Source organism: Trichosurus vulpecula, chromosome 4 (assembly GCF_011100635.1).
Source record: "Trichosurus vulpecula isolate mTriVul1 chromosome 4, mTriVul1.pri, whole genome shotgun sequence".
NCBI classification, from domain to species: Eukaryota; Metazoa; Chordata; class Mammalia; order Diprotodontia; family Phalangeridae; genus Trichosurus; species Trichosurus vulpecula.
In genome coordinates, this window is record NC_050576.1 from 324,632,481 (window position 1) to 324,638,789 (window position 6,309).

A 6,309-nucleotide genomic window follows, 5' to 3' on the forward strand; every position below is an offset into this window, starting at 1 on the left:
CCCCTGCAATTGAATGAATGAATTAAAAAGCATTATATAATGCTTACTACGCACAAGACAATGCTAAGGATATTAACATAAGCTAGCGAGCATACATTCTAATAGGAGAAGACAACACAGATAGAGAAGTGGTGGCCGGGGAGAAGCATATTTAACAGGGATATCTGAAGGAATAATTATTAGAGACAAGACAAATGACTGATACGACCTATCCACAAATCATATTGTTGATTTGATTACTAATCTCAGAACTAGAAGCGGACACTAGAAAGAGGTAAGGAGTAAACACATGTAGTAGCTTGACATGGAGATGGGTAGCAAGGGATATGGTGGGCCTGAGACTGAGCAAATAAGGTGAATACTGGCCAATCGGTGTTCAGGTGAGGAAGCTTCCCTCAATGAAGTTGAGCAACTAACTGCTGTATAACTTACACTTTTAAATAATTGCTTGAGAAACTGAAATGTTAAGGGACTTGACTAGCACAAAGTCAGTAAGTCCCAGAGGATAGAATTGAACTCAAGTATTTCTCATTCTGCTCTCTTGGCATTATTAGAAAGCTATAGAACTATAGCATTTATTTAGAAACAAATAAACAAAAAAGTGCCACTATTAATTTACACCAATATTCAGTTTTTAACAGTGACGTTCTGATATTTATGTGGAAGCTGGATGGTTGGGCTGGGGAGAGTAGTTTCCTTCTAAGAGATATCTCTATCTCAAGAGGTTAATGAGATTAGATAGTGAGATCCCTTGATAATCAGCCATGTATCTCTAACCCATAAATTTATTTAAACTTTTCTTGACTCTGTTCATATATTTTGCCTTTGCCACTTTTTAGCATAAGCTCCATATGGCTTCACTGACTAAATCAATTATCATAGCTGATTCATTGAAAACATTTACAAGTCGTCAGTTTCATCTCTACTGTATTAACCTCAAAATAAAATGGCAACTTTGTTGCAGTTCCTTGCTCTCATAACATAAATGACATTTCTTGTAAAATGGTATATGTAGGAAAACACACCCATATTCACATTTCAATCTGCAGAACACCGCAGTTTTCAGCCCTTCAAACACACATTTATTAATTTCTCTTGGACTCTGTAGTTGACGAGTTCTGCTTATTTTGATGGCACTAATAAGAAATGATTCAATAATGTTTGTTGTGTTATTGTGTTAAAAGTGAAACTAAGTCATTAGGTAGACAGTTTTGTGATGAGTAAAAATAACACCTCAGCAACACCATCTGGATGCTTTTAATTAAACATAACCTTCAACTAACTTAGTTCATTTTTAACATTCAATACTTCGGCAATTCTCACTTGCTTTTCAATAGTTCAACTATTTTTCTCTCTCACAGTTCATAAACCGAAGGGGAAAAAAAAACCACAAACCTCTGAAATAGTGCCTATTTTACAAGTCTAATTATAATAGCTTGCATTTATGTGCTTTGAAGTTTACAAAGATTTCCTCACAACAACCCTTGAGATAGCTTATGTTTATATAGCTTTGTCATTTACAGAGTGCTTTCTTTTTTTAATGTTCAATTTTTAAATTTTGCATTCCAAATTCTCTTCCTCTTCACTTCCCCCCTCACCCACTGAGAAGACAAGAAATATAATATCTATTATATTTGTGAAGTCATGCAAAACATTTCTATAGTTGCCATGTTTTTTTAAGAGCAAGAAAAATTAAAAAAGTGAAAATCAATGTGCTTTAGTTTACATTGAGACTTCATTAGCTCTCTCTTTGGAGATGGAAAAGATTTTTTTCATCATGAGTCCTTCAGAATTATCTTGGATCATTGTATTGATCATAGTAGTTAAGTCTTTCATAGTCGATCATCATTACAATATTGCTGTTACTGTGTAAAATTTTCTCCTGACTGCTCATTTCACTTTGCATCTGTTCATATAAGTCTTTCCAGGTTTTTCTGAAACCTTTCCCTTCATTATTTCTAACACAATAATATTCCATCACATTCTTTCCATCACATATGTTCAGCCATTCCTTAATTCATAGGCATTCCTTCAATTTTCAATTCTTTGCCACCATAGAAAGACCTGCTATAAATATTTTCATACAAATAGGTTCTTTAAATTTTTTCTTTCATCTCTATAGCACTTTTGAAAATGTTAAAATTTAAAGAAGAAAATTAGGAAGAGGGAATATGTTTGATAGAAAACAACAATTGGCTTAAGTTTCTAATTTAGGTAGCATATTCCCTAAAATAAGTAGTTTCTTCTACTGTTATTTTCAACTTTGGGTTGGCAAATTCTTATCAAGAAGTTATTTTGTTTTTTACCCCTGATACTTTTCTTCTCACTAGAGAATACTCCCAGTAGGTAGTAGTAATGATGTTAATCAAATGGTCCACCATATAAGGCATCTTCTTTGCCTAAGTTCCAAAAGGGACTTTCTATTAAAAGAGAGAATTTTTTATGGATTTATAATTTTAAAAATGATCTACCATAAGACAACTCTTTATTCAAATAACATGCCTATTCTTATAAATCAAAATTTTTAAGCAAGCCAAATCCTAGGCAATTCCAATTATTTGTAATTGTTACTCATCATAGCTTAATTAAACTTTTTTCTCCTCTACTTTGACCAGATTGTAACCCTCTAACTCGTGTCTGATGCTGTCTTCTAAAATCAAATTCCTCTCAGTGGTTGTGTATTGTCTGGATACTTCAGGTCAGCTTAAAATTGTTTTATTTTCATTTAGTGTCTGGCTATAGAATCTTTAGTTTAGGGAATCATCCCAATTTATGCCTGCCAATTTACACTGATTGCTGCTCATTTGATTTCCTTCCTAGGTGTTGGCTCTATTGTTTTCAAGTTCTTCATCTCTCCTGTGGCAAAACATAATTTTATTTGTGTATTTATTTGTGTATCCCTTCTTTAAGGGATAGGGAAACAGACTAGATTTATGATTTTATTAGTATTGGTAACTCCCTCTATCAATGCAGATTTGCACCTTCTCTGCAACTTACACTATTAGAGAATTATGTAAAACACTGAGAGGTTCAAATGACTTACCTCTGAGTCAAACAGCCAGTAAGTGTCAGAGGGAGGACTTGAACTCAGGTTTTCCATGCTCCAAGGTCAGATTTCTATGTACTATGCAATTGTGCCTCTAGCTTATAAGAAAAGACAAAATTAATTTTTTTTTTGGAGGGGAGAAGGCAAAGTCATTGGGGTTATGTGACTTGCCCAAGGTCACACAGCTGGTGTGTCAAGTGTCTGAGGTCGGATTTGAACTCAAGTCCTCCTGACTCCAGGGCCAGTGCTCTACTCACTGCACTATCAAGCTGCCCCCAAAAGATAAAATTACATAAATGCACTCACTCACTCACACACACACACACACACAGAAAGAAAGAAATTCAGACCTTATCATAATATAATTTGATTTTTAAAAGCCTCCATTTTGTGAAATCCATCAGATTTTATCAATATCGAGACATGTTCATATCTCTGGCCTCATGTCTTTGAAGAGATTCAGATATACAGATACCTGAATACTTTTATATCTCTCTTCTGCCCTGTCCAGAATAGGAACCTGGATGACTTTCACAGGTTGCATCACTCTTTCCACCTCCCTGCCCTCAACACAGTCTTCTTCTTCTCCCCAGTTCATTCCTATAGCTTGGATTCCATCCACTCCCTTCTCTCTCACACTTTTTTGCCTGCTGGAGCCCCCTTTTTGGTTTAATTCCCCCACCTCCCTGACAGTTGGAGCTGTATTAAAGCAGAGCCTGTGCCTGAGGCAAGGGATCGACAACAACAATAAACAGCCGAAGCAGCAACAACAACCTCCTGCTTCAGTGTGTTTGGCTTAGTCAAAGAAGGAGCATCGCTGAGCTGGTTAGGCTAGTGAGGGCTTTTTAATTTGAAGTAATAGGTGAGTGAAACTAACCAAAATCAAGGAATGAAAATTCTTGGAATTTGTGGGGCTATGGTATGGCTTACTAGAGCCACAATTCACTTTTGTGAGACCCTAGGAAGAAAAATAAACCAAATAGATTAGTTGCATTTAATCATTAGAATCTTTATCCTTTATGACTTTACTCACTGATTTAGTCAAATATGTCAGTGTATTTTTAGACGAGGAGAAGCTGGCTAAACATAGGAACAAAGACAAGGGCATATTATTTTAGAGTAATGTATGTGTGAAGAAGAGTCCTGAAATATGACACCAGGGAAAGAGGATAAGTTGGATATGAATACCATATGCCATAGATCAAACTGGATCAGCTTGGACACCTGAGACAAAAACTCTTCTGGAGAAGAGTTCACATGGCCTGGGGCAATGGGACCACTGGAGAAAGGGCAATGAAGGAAGCAGTGTTCTCTGGTAGTTTTCTCTCTCATCTAATGATTTTTGCAAAGTAGGTGTCAAGGTCAGTGGTTTCTATGCTGATGAAGAATAAATGCTCTTAGTGTAAGACTCAAACCCAAGTCTTCCCAAATCTAAGACCATGAGACCGCTTCCTTATAACAAAAAGACAAAGTAATGTATATTATAAAAAAAATCAGATGCTACCAATTGACAAAATAAGCCTATATTTTGTGAGAGTAATGTATATTATAAAAAAAGCCTATATTTTGTGAAATTATCTCTAGTTTGTTCTGTATATATCCTGCTTGTGTGTGGTTGTTTACGTGTTGTCTTCCCATAAAACGGAGAGCTTCTTGAGGGCGGAGCCTATTTTTGTGTTTCTTTGTATCCCCAGACTTAGCACAACACTGGCACATAAGTAGGAATCTTTAATGAAGGCTTGTCCATTGTTCTATTGAGACAGGGGCAAACTATCAGACAGAGTCTAAGATATGAAGTGTTAATCTCCTGATGGGGCAGCATAAATAACAAAGCAAAACCCCTGAATAACCAGCAATAAGTGGCGGGAATCTAACCATAGTAAGAGAAAAGGGTATTTCAAAGGCAAGAAACACTTGAAAAATGTTCAAGTTTCTCTTGAAAAATGAATTTTTTTTTAAGATAGACCAACCATTTTATTTTCCTCTGATCGGTTCAGGAATGTTGATGGACAGCTCTTCACCTGGGCTTTGGAGGGGGTCTGGGGGCAGCACCTGCAGGTCTGAATCGGGGCGGGGGCGTCCGATCCTTCCGAGCCTCATGGGAGCGATTCCTCACTACCTTGCTGTGGATCGCGCAGCTCACAGAGTAATGTAGTTTCACATACAGTTTGGGCAGCACTTAGGAGTCGAAGACGCTGGCCTCGGAGATGTCCCTGACGGCCGCAGCTTCCACGATGTTGCGAATTACAAATTTCCTGATGGCCTTGTCCTTCCGCACGCAGCGGTAGCAGTTGGTGCAATGGCTGGGCTGCACATGGCCGCTGCCCTTCTTGACGCGCCCATTGTTCCTCCTTTTCTTGGTCATCTTGAAAGCCAGGAACCGAAAAAGGATGCGGTTCTGCCGCCGACCATCTTATATACCCAGAGATCCGTGCTCCAACACATGCGCACAGACAAAGTTACTCCTCGGAGACAAGCTACTCCCAGGACCCACTTAACAAAAGGCCTTACTCCTTAAGAGACCCATATCCTCGGTTAAAAGAGATTTCTGGAGTTGTCTTGGTCTCGGAGAAAAAGCCCAAATGAAAAATGAATTTAATACCAAAGGCCGGCAACAAGAATAACTCAAGGTACAGTGGATAGAAGAGGTGGGCTTTAAGTCAGAGAGACCTGAGCTCAAATTGTGTTTCAGACATTTGTTAACTATGTGATACTGGTCAAGTCACATAATCTCTCTCAGTCTCAGTTTCCCGATATGTACATGCCTCAAAGGCATTTGGGCTCAATGGGCTTTAAAGTGTGCCTCTAAATCTATGATTTTTTGATTACTGGTAAAGTCTGAAAACCACTGAGAAAACCTTTTTATCTGAACTCCCTGGGTTCACGATTAGTTTCAGAATATGGAGCAGGATTTATTTTAAAAAGAGACATTAAGTAGATCTACCAGTTAGGGTCAGAGGAATAAAGTAACAATAAAGTAGTTACAAAATGTGCTTTTCCAAAACGTTCCCTACTATTTCTCTATAATAGAAGTTCTAGAGTGGGGGTCTTTCAGTCTAGTGAAACCTATGGACCTCTTTTAAGAAGAATGATTTTAAATGAATAAAATAAAGTGCATAGATTACAAAGGAAACCAGAGATTAGTGAAAGTGAAGCCTTTGAAAGATAGTCAATTTCACAGAACTCCTGACATATATTCATATAGGGTCCATGAATCCTAGTTAAGAACCCTTCCACTGCATGAAGCTTTAGCTCCAGTCAAA

At 37.5% G+C, this 6,309-nt stretch overlaps 1 pseudogene; it reads right to left on the reverse strand.

Moving 5' to 3' along the window:
* Positions 1-5,063: 5,063 nt before the first annotated feature.
* LOC118848429 lies at positions 5,064-5,411 on the reverse strand (annotated as a pseudogene).
* Positions 5,412-6,309: the final 898 nt, after the last annotated feature.